We start from the raw sequence: 11,236 nt of genomic DNA, 5'->3' as shown, positions 1-11,236 counted from the left end.
CAGATGCTGCTACATTGTCTAGATTTCTGTTAGTAGCCTTCCTGCATTTGCCCTTTGCCATCTTGTTATTTCTTGTGTTAGTTGGTCTTGTCTCTCTCTGGCTGGTGTTTGTGCCTCCTGTGAGGCTGTGGTGCTATTTCTGCAACACTGGATGGCTGGGTTTCCCCTGTTACAGATTTCTGCTGTGCTGTCCTCCTCTTGGGTGCCCTTGGAGCCCTAGTGTGCCTTGCCCCAGATTGTCTGTGTGAACCAGGCAGTGCCCGTTTGCTCATTCAGGCAGTTTTGATGGTCTATGCTGTAGAAACTTTTCTGAGTGCTGGTCACTCTGCTGGGCAGCTGATCTTCCTTGTTAGTGCACACAAGGCTAGCCTAGCTCTTGAGGCCCTGAGTCTATGCAAAAACCTGGCAGGCTAAGGCCCTAGCAAAGTTCCCCTCGGGGTATGACTGTTAATTGGTTCTGTCAGGTGGCCAGGATGGTGGAGTGTGTGCCTGCTCCCTGAAAGTGCAGGGAGAGTCTGCTAGGCTAACAACCTCCTGGCTGGGTTGGCACACAGATGGCCCACTGAGCAGCCTAGGGCCTGGGGGAAGTCCAAGGCCTGTCCAGCTTAGACCCCTGCTATGTTAGCCGTGGGCTATGACTCTTAGCTGACTTTGTCTGCTAGAACTCTCTGGTGTCCTGTAGTCAAAATGGCAGTGTGAGTGCTGGGCAGGTCAAACAACCTCCTGGATAGGTTGGCACACCAATGGGCCCCTTAACAGCCCAGGGCCTGGGTGCAAGCCAGCGCCCATTGGTCTTAGACGCCCGTGATGTTGGCCTCAGGTTATATTTGCGTACCTCTGTCTGATTTCTCTGTCTGATTGTCTGTTTGATTTCTCTGGTGCCAGAGATCCAAGATGGCGGAGAGACTCTCATAACTGACTGACGGGAGGCAAAGTTCTGATGCTGGGGTTCTTTTGGTTGGGAGACTTTCAATGACTGCTTCTATTTCTGTAGTGGTTAGGGGACTGTTTTAGACCGTTTGTCTGATACTGATTTAACTTTGACACCTGATATCTGTCTAGAAAATTGTTCATTTTGTCTAGATTTTTCAATTTGTTTGAGTATAGGCCTTTTTAGTGGGATATGGTGATTTTTTTAATTTTCTCATTTTCTGTTGTCATATCTCACTTTTCTTTTCTGATTTTATTAATTTGGATACTTTCTCTATGCCCCCTGGTTTGTCTGGATAATGGTTTATCTATCTTTTGATTTTCTCAAACCAGCCCCTAGTTTTTGATTATTTGTATGGTTCTTTTTTTTTTTTCTACTTGGTTGATTTCAGCTCTGAGTTTGATTATTTCCTGTAGTCTACTCCCCTTCTGTGTATTTGTTTCTTTTTTTCTAAAGCTTTCAGACGTGGTGTTAAACTACTAGATATCATCTTTCCAGTTCCTTTTTGGAGGCACTTCAAGTTATGAATTTTCCTCTTAGTATTGCTATGAATTTTTCTCTTTCATTTTGTCCCATAAGATTGGATATTTTGTGCTATGAATTTCAAAAAGTCTTTAATTTCTTTTTTTCTTCCTGGACCAACTTATCCTTGGCTAGAGCATTGTTCAGCTTCCATGTGTAGGTGGGTTTTCTGTTCCTTTTGTTGTTATTGAAGACCATTATTAGTAAATTTTGATCTGATATGATTCATCTGATTTTTTCAATCTCCTTGTATCTATTGAGGGCTGTTTTGTGAATTACTGTATAGTCAGTTATGGAGAAGGTACCATGAGGTGCAGAGAAGAAAGTATATCCTTTTGTTTTAGCCTGAAATGTTCTATAGACATTTGTTAAAACCATTTGCTTCGTAACTTCTGTTAGTTTAAATGTGTCTATGCTTTTTTCTAGTTTCTGTGATGTGCCCACTGCTGAGAATGAGGTGTTGGCGTCTTCTACTATTATTGTGTGAGGTTCAATGTGTGCTTTGTCCTTCAGTAAAGTTTGTTTTAGGAATTTGGTTGCTCTTTCACTTGGAGCATAGATGTTCAGAATTGTGATTTTGTTTTGGTAGATTTTTCCTTTGATTAGTATGAAGTGTCCTTCTTTATCTTTTTTGATAACTTTGAGTTGAAAGTCAGTTTTGTTTGATATTAGAATGGTTACTCCAGCTTGTTTCTTGGGACCATTCATAAACAGAGACATAATGAAACTAACAGAAGTTAGAAACCAAATGGATTTAAGATATGTTAAGGCTTGGAAAATTGTTTTCCATCATTCTATTCTGAAGTAGTGTCTGCTACTGAGGTGCGTTTCCTATATGCAGCATATTCCTGGGACCTGTTTAAGTATCCAGTTTCTTAGTCTATGTCTTTTTTATTGGGAAATTGATACCATTGATATTAAGAGATATAAATGAAAAGTGGTTGTTGCTTCCTGTACCAGTAGCCAACATCAAACTAAATGGAGGGAAACTTGAAGAAACCAACTAAAACCACAGACTAGACAAGTCTGCCCTCCCTCTCATTTTCTGTTTAATATAGTACTTAAAGTTCTAGCTAGAATAATTAGACAAGAAAAGGAGGTCAAAGGAATACAAATTGGAAAGGAAGAAGTCAAATTATCACTATTTACAGATCATATGCTAGTATACTTTGGCAATCCATAAAATTCCACCAGAGAACTCCTATAGGTCATAAATAACTTCAGCAAATTGCTGGATACAAAATTAACTAAAACAATCAGTAGCCTTTCTATACTCAAAGGATAAACAGGCTGAGAAAGAAATTAGGGAAATGGCACCATTCACAATAGCCACAAACAATATAAAATATCTAGGTGTGACTCTAATCATACAAGTGAAAGATCTATATGACAAGAACTTCAAGTCTCTGAAGAAAGAAATCAAAGAAGACCTCAGAATATAGAAAGATCCCCCATGGTCATAGATTGGTAGGGTTAATATAGTAAAAATGGCTATCTTGCCAAAAGCAATATACAAATTCAATGCAATCACCATCAAAATCCCATCATAGAATTAAAAAGAGAAATTCTCAAATTCATCTGGAACAACAAATAAAACCAGTATAGTGAAAACTATTTCAACAGTAAAAGAACTTCTGGGGGAATCAGTATCCCAGTCCTCAAACAGTACTACAGAGCAAGTTACAAATCACAGACCATAGGAAGCTCAAGAAGAATGAGGACCGAAGTGGGGGTTCTTTGATTCCTCTGAGAAAGGGAACAAAATACTCACAGGATTAATAAAGAAGACACTCAGGGATTCATCCTATAAACATTCACCAAACTCCATCACTATTATGGATAACAAAATGTGTATAACAAAAGGAACATGTCATGGATGTCTCTAGAGGAGCCCTGCTGGAACCTTAAACATATAGAGACTAACCACAGCTCCAGACACATAGGCAGCAGAGGATGATCTTGTTAGACACCAAGGGGAGGAGAGGCCCTTGGTTCTGGAAAGACTTGATACCAAAGTGTAGAGGAATACAAAGACAGGGAAGTTGCGGAGTGTTGATTGGGGAAGGGGAGATGGTTTATGGGATTTTCAAGGGAGAAGGGAACCAGAAAAGGGGATGGCATTTGAAATGTAAATAAAGAATATATTTAATAAAAAAACGAGGTGGAATGTGGCTGTCTTCTTTTGGGTTTGTTGAAAGAAGAACTTTCTCGATTTTTCCATGGTGTATTTTCCCTCTTTGTTTTGGAGTTTTCCACATACAAATTCAGCTTTGTAGAGCTGAATTTGTAAAAAGATATTGTGTAAATTTTGTCTTGTCATGCAATAGCTTGGTTTCTGCATCTATGGTAATTGAGATTTTTGCTGTGTACAGCAGCCTGGGCTGGGATTTGTGTTGTCTTAGGGTCTGTATGACATATGCCCAGGATCTTGTGGCTATTTTAATCTTTGTTGAGAATTCTGATAGGTCTGCTTTGTATGTAACTTGGCCTTTTTCCCTTACTGCTTTTAGTATTCTTTCTTTATTTTGTGCATTTGGTGTTTTGATTATTATGTGACAGGAAGAATTTCCCTTCTGGTCCAATCTATTTGGAGCTCTGTAGACTTCTTGTATGTTCATAGGCATCTCTTTCTTTAGGTTAGGGAAGTTTTCTTTTATAATTTTGTTGAAGATATTTACTGGCCCTTTATGTTGGAAATCTTTGCTCTCTTTTATACCTATTATCCTTAGGTTTTGTCTTTTCATTGTGTCCTAGATTTCCTGGATGTATTGGCTAAGGAGCTTTCTGCCTTTTGCATTTTCTTTGACTTTTGTGTCATGGTTTTCTATGGTATCTTCTCCAATTAAGATTATCTCTTCTATTTCTTGTATTCTGATGGTGATGCCTCCATCTGTGTTTCCTGCTCTCTTTCCTATTTTCTATCTCCAGGGTTGACTCCCTTTGTGATTTCTTTATTGTTTCTATTTCCATTTTTAGATACTGGACGGTTTTAATTGGTTCCTTCTCCTGTTTAGTTGTGTTTTCCTGTAATTCTTTAAGGGATTTTTGTGTTTCCTTTTTGAGGACTTCTACCTGTTTACCTGTATTTCTTGGTATTTTTGATTTTTAAAGGAGTTATTTATGTGCTTCTTAAAGTCCTCTTATCATCATGAGAAGTGATTTTTAGATCCAAATCTTGCTTTTCTGGTGTGATTATGTATCCAGTATGTGTTATGGTGGGAGAACTGGGTTCTGATAATGCCAAATAATCTTGGTTTCTGTTTTTTATGTTCTTAAATTTGTCTCTTTCCATCTGGTTATCCCATGCTACCTGCCCTTGCTATGTCTGACTGGACCCTGTCCCTCCTGCGATCCTGGTTGTGTTAGAACTGGTCAGAGTTCAGCTGTCTCTGAGATCCTGTGATTCTGGAATCCTCATATCCTGAGATACTGAGTGTGTCAGAGCTGCTAGGAGGCAAGCTGCCTCTGAGATCCTGAAATCCTGATGTTACTAAGCTCCTGAGATCCTATGATCCTGGACATGTTAGAGTATCTGGTTGAACTTCTGGACATTGTAGGACTGGGTGAGAAACTAGTGTCCAAGGTCTGCTTGGGGCACTGGCTTCAGCCATTTGATTCTTAAAGTGTCTAATTTTGTGATTAAAAGATTTGAATAATTAATAATTTTGTTTTAAATGCAACAAAAATATATTTAATTTTTCATATACAATGTTTTAGAACCAAGGGAAGACAGAGTCACAAAAACTACATAATGAACTCCTGTTTTCAGAGTATTTACATTTTAGAGGAAGCCACCAGAGAAACAAGTAAGATATTTAAGGTAATAAACCAATCAAAATCTTAAATGTAATAAGCTCTTTTAATGGGACAGTTTGATGAAGGATGTGGTGTCATAAAGAAGAACATCCTGTAAGAAGATTCAACAGAGCCATGGAATGTACTTATGAAAATGTTGTAATGAGATTAAAAAAAAGGATAAAAGTCTGGAGGAGAGGGGCACAGATAGAGAGGGAGGGGAAAGGTGGTAGAAGGAGAGGAAGCGAGGAGGCAGAGGGAGGGAGTAGTACACCTAGTCTTGAGAAAACCTGTGTATTAAAAGGATGTTGCTTTGAATAAGGGCAAGGATGCTTGAGGATCAAAGTGTTACGTGGATATGGAAAAGATCAGGATGGGTTTGTAGATAATATCCAGACCATTTCATTATAAAGTGCCATTACGTACATTGCCACGAAAAACATTGTCTGAGACAACTTACATGCTCGATAAGGAGATACACTTGCTTTTAAGTTTTTCACTCAGAATGACCAAGCCAGGACTGTACCATATCTGATGCTACTAGGGGATTGTCAGAATAGAAATCCAGATGGGAAATTAAGCCAATTTAAGAGTTCCTTCAGAGATGAAAGAGTCCCTAGGTGAGCTGCACTTTCACCAGGCCCCCGATTCAGGTGCCCACCTTCCCCATGGCTGGAGACCTGGCTACAGGCCTCTTAGTCTTAGTCTTAGTCTTAGTCTACTCACCCCCAACAGGTGGGAGTGATGGGTCAGCAGGGCTGGAGCCGAGCTGGGAGGACCCTCGAACCTGGTTAAGCATCCAAGAGCCTTCAGGTGGGCCTGGAATCAAACCAGGCTCAGAGGTGTTGGGGATTTTCCTATGTTTCCCGGCACATGAGTTTACTGTGGACCTCAGTTTGGACTGGGCCTAGTCCCCCAAGTTAGAGTGGAGACTTTGCAGTCTGATGACCAGGTAAGGAGCATGAGTGGAGAACAACTCAGAGTGAGCCTCTCTGAGCCCAGTGCTGCCCACTCCAATGTCCTGAAGTTGGAGAAGGGAGAAGCAAATCCGGAGGTGTCCCAGGACAAGAAAGTCCTGCAGAAGGAGCTAGAGCAGTTTGCCAAGCTGCTGAAGCGGAAGAGGATCACCTTGGGGGTACAACCAGGCCTATGTGGGGCTCACCCTGGGCATTCTCTTTGGAAAGGTGTTCAGCCAGACAACCATCTGCCTCTTTGAGGCTCTGAAGCTCAGCCTTAACATGAGTAAACTGCGGCCCCTGCTGGAGAAGTGAATGGAGGATGAGATCCTTCAGGATGTATTCAAATTGTAGACCCTGGTGCAGACCAGAAAGAAAAAGTGAGGTCCCATTTGTCAATTCTTGATCTTAGAGCATACGCTATTGGTGTTCTGTTCAGAAATTTTCTACCTGTACCAATGTCCTCAAGGGTCTTCCCCAGTTTCTTTTCTATTAGCTTCAGAGTGTCTGGCTTTATGTGGAGGTCCTTGATCCATTTGGATTTGAGCTTAGTACAAGGCAATAAAGATGGATCAATTTGCATTCTTCTGCATGCTGACCTCCAGTTGAACCAGCACCATTTGTTGAAAAGGCTATCTTTTTTCCATTGGATGTTTTCAGCCCCTTTGTCGAGGATCAAGTGGCCATAAGTGTGTGGGTTCATTTCTGGATCTTCAATCCTGTTCCATTGATCTGCCTGCCTGTCACTGTACCAATACCACGCAGTTTTTAACACTATTGCTCTGTAGTATTGCTTGAGGTCAGGGATACTGATTCCCCCAGAATTTCTTTTGTTGCTGAGAATAGTTTTAGCTATCCTGGGTTTTTTGTTATTCCAGATGAATTTGTTAATTGCTTTTTCTAACTCTGTGAAGAATTGAGTTGGGATTTTGACGGGTATTGCATTGAATCTGTATATTGCTTTTGGCAAAATGTCCATTTTAACTATATTGATTCTGGCGATCCATGAGCATGGGAGGTTTTCCCATTTTTTGAGGTCTTCTTCCATTTCCTTCTTCAGAGTCTTGAAGTTCTTGTCGTAAAGATCTTTCACATGTTTGGTAAGAGTCACCCCAAGATACTTTATACTGTTTGTGGCTATTGTGAAGGGGGTCATTTCCCTAATTTCTTTCTCAGCCTGCTTATCCTTTGAGTATAGGAAGGCCATTGATTTGCTTGAGTTGATTTTATAACCTGCCACTTTGCTGAAGTTGTTTATCAGCTGTAGGAGTTCTCTAGTGGAGTTTATTGGGTCACTTAGGTAGACTATCATGTCATCTGCAAATAATGATAGTTTGACTTCTTCCTTTCCAATTTGTATCCCTTTGACCTCCTTATGTTGTCGAATTGCCCAAGCTAGTACCTCAAGTACAATATTGAAAAGATAAGGAGAGAGGGGCCAGCCTTGTCTAGTCCCTGATTTTAGTGGGATTGCTTCAAGTTTCTCTCCATTTAGTTTGATGCTGGATACCGGTTTGCTGTATATTGCTTTTACTATGTTTAGGTATGGGCCTTGAATTCCCGTTCTTTCCAAGACTTTAAGCATGAAAGGATGCTGAATTTTGTCAAATTCTTTTTCAGCATCCAATGAAATGACCATGTGGTTTTTTTCTTTGAGTTTGTTTATGTAGTGGATTGTATTGATGGATTTCCGTATATTGAACCAACCCTGCATTCCCGGGATAAAGCCTACTTGATCATGGTGGATGATCGTTTTGATGTGTTCTTGGATTCTGTTGGCAAGAATTTTATTGAGTATTTTTGCATCGATGTTCATAAGGGAAATTGGTCTGAAGTTTTCTTTCTTTGTTGGATCTTTCTGTGGCTTTGGTATCAGCGTAATTGTGGCTTCGTAGAAGGAATTGGGTAGTGTTCCTTCTGTTTCTATTTTATGGAATAGTTTGAAGAGTATTGGTGTTAACTCTTCTTTGAAGGTCTGATAGAATTCTGCATTGAAACCATCTGGTCCTGTGCTTTTTTTGTTTGGAAGACTTTCTATAACTCCTTCTATTTCTTTAGGCGTTATGGGACTGTTTAGATGATCTATTTGGTCCTGATTTAATTTTGGTATTTGGTATCTGTCAGGGAAATTGTCCATTTCCTCCAGATTCTCCAGTTGTGTTGAGTACAGGCTCTTGTAGTAGGATCTGATGATTTTTTGGATTTCCTCAGTTTCCGTTGTTATATCTCCCTTTTCATTTCTAAGTTTGTTAATTTGGATACTTTCTCTGTGCCCTTTGGTCAGTCTGGCTACGGGTTTATCTATCTTGTTGATTTTCTCAAACAAAGGACACCATCAAAAGGACAAATCGGCAACCAACAAATTGGGAAAAGATCTTCACCAATCCTACATCAGATAGAGGGCTAATATCCAATATATATAAAGAACTTAAGAAGTTAGACTCCAGAAAACCAAACAACCCTATTAAAAAATGGGGTACAGAGTTAAACAGGGAATTCTCACCAGAAGAACTTCAGATGGCGGAGAAGCATCTTAAAAAATGCTCAACTTCATTAGTCATTAGGGAAATGCAAATCAAAACAACCCTGAGATTTCACCTTACACCAGTCAGAATGGCTAAGATTAAAAATTCAGGAGACAGCAGGTGTTGGAGAGGATGTGGAGAAAGAGGAACACTCCTCCACTGCTGGTGGGGTTGCAAATTGGTACAACCACTCTGGAAATCAGTCTGGCAGTTCCTCCGAAAACTGGGCACCTCACTTCCAGAAGATCCTGCTATACCACTCCTGGGCATATACCCAGAGGATTCCCCACCATGTAATAAGGATACATGCTCTACTATGTTCATAGCAGCCCTATTTAAAATTGCCAGATGCTGTAAAGAACCCAGGTATCCCTCAACAGAAGAGTGGATGCAAAAAATGTGGTATATCTACACAATGGAGTACCATTCAGCCATTAGAAACAATGAATTCATGAAATTCTTAGGCAAATGGATGGAGCTAGAAAACATCATACTAAGTATGGTAACCCAGACTCAAAAGGTGACTCATGGTATGCACTCACTAATAAGTGGATATTAACCTAGAAAACTGGAATACCCCAAACATAATCCATACATCAAATGAGGTACAAGAAGAAAGGAGGAGTGGCCCCTTGTTCAAGAAAGACTCAGTGAAGAAGTATAGGGCAAAACCAGATCGGGGAAGTGGGAAGGGGTGGGTGAGTGGGTGGGAGGACAGGGGGAGAAAAGGGGGCTTATGGGACTTTCGGGGAGTGGGGGGCTAGAAAAGGGGAAATCATTTGAAATGTAAATTAAAAATATATGGAATAAAAACAATAATGAAAAAGAAAAACAAATACAAATAAGTGGATAAGTGTTGAGAACCATGTGAAGTACAACCTGTAGAACTTGTTATTGAAGTGCCCAAAGCCCTCCCTGCAGCAGATCACTATCATTTCCAAACAGCTTGGGCTGGAGAAGGATGTGGTTCGAGTGTGGTTTTGTAACCTGCACCAGAATGGCAAAAAATCAAGCACTGACTATTCCCAAGGAGAAGATTGTGAGGCTGCAGGGATGCCTTGAACGGAGGGAGTAGGGGAGGGGCGCTGTATCCTTTTCTCTAGCCCCAGAGACCCCTTTTGGAGCGCCAGACAATGGGAGCCCCCACTTCTCCACACTCTACTCTGTCCCTTTTTCAGAGGGTGAGGCCTTTCTTTGTCACTGCTCTGGGCTGCCTAGTGCATTCAAACTAAGGCACCAGCTCTCCCTGGAAATGATGTGAGCCAAGGCAAGGAAGGGAGGTAGACAAGCAGAACCCCGAGTTTGGGGATTAAATTCTTTTACTTAGGATGGATTAAAAGCACATGCGTGGTAGTGGGGTGGAGCAGCTTGGGAAATAAAGATCAGTGCTGCTGTTGATGGCGAGTCTGTCCATTTTGTTCTTAAATAAAAAAAAGACACAGTTGAGAGAGAGAGAGAGAGAGAGAGAGAGAGAGAGAGAGAGAGAGAGAGAGAGAGAGATCCTTCAAAGCTGGTAAGTGAGGGTTTCTGGGGCATTTATTATCATGTAGCAGTGAGGAGGGATTATTGTGTTCTTTCTATTACCATTTAGCAGTTAATGGTAGAAAATAATGAGTGGGTCAGAAAGGTAAGAGGCTAGCTCCTGAAATTCTTTATAAAATGTATTAATTATTGCTAAATATGACATTAATGACTAAAATAATGACATTACTAACAGTGTGGCAGTATAGTCTGGCATAAAGGACATAAGGCTCATAGGTCAGTCAATTCCTCTTCTATTAACTGGTGGCGTGGCCATAAATAGGTCAATTTGCATCACTTAGCTGCAATTCTTTCATTTTTAAATTAACCTTTTCAGGACTTTTTTATAGATTAGATTCTCTATAATTTTATGAAGAATGCATTATTACAAAGATTTTATCACCATCTGTGTTAACTGTGTTAACTGTTGATCAAAGGAAAAGGAATGAAATGTGAAAGGCTTTGCATGTCAAAATATTCAAGGTTGTATTCTTTGAGCCTTTTGAATTGTCTGTGCTCTTAGGTTATTAGTAGAAGGTATTAAGTAAATTAGAGATTTATTGAACATAGTGGTGTAATACAGTGACAGTCTGAAATATGGATATAATAATATATTGACTAAATTGTGGTTACTGCATAAGTATGGATAACTGGAAAAGGAGACAATCACTTTCTGGGTTAGAGAGATTGGGATGGTCCAACATTTTATTTTGGTAAGTAAAATGGTACATTTTCAGATCACAGTGAAAGCTAATGAAAGATGCACAAGGGAAGAGAGGAGAACAGTAAGAAAGCTTCTCAACACCATGCTGTTAAAGAAAGCTCTCTGTAGCTCTAGACTTGAATTCACTATATAGTGGAGGAAGGCCTTGAACTTGTGATCTTTCTGCCTCTACTTCACAAGTACTGGAATGGCAGACAGGTACCACCTTGTCTAGCCGAGAAACAAATACGTTTTAGCCTTTATCTAAATAACTTAAGACAAA

At 40.2% G+C, this 11,236-nt stretch overlaps 1 pseudogene; it reads left to right on the top strand.

Moving 5' to 3' along the window:
- Positions 1 to 5,916: 5,916 nt before the first annotated feature.
- On the top strand, positions 5,917 to 9,961 carry LOC127683774 (POU domain, class 5, transcription factor 1-like; annotated as a pseudogene).
- The last annotated feature ends 1,275 nt before the right edge of the window (positions 9,962 to 11,236 follow it).

The sequence above is a fragment of the Apodemus sylvaticus genome, chromosome 4 (assembly GCF_947179515.1).
Source record: "Apodemus sylvaticus chromosome 4, mApoSyl1.1, whole genome shotgun sequence".
Taxonomy (NCBI): Eukaryota; Metazoa; Chordata; class Mammalia; order Rodentia; family Muridae; genus Apodemus; species Apodemus sylvaticus.
The sequence above is the reverse complement of the archived record's forward strand: the minus strand, read 5'-3'. Positions and strand labels throughout refer to the sequence as shown.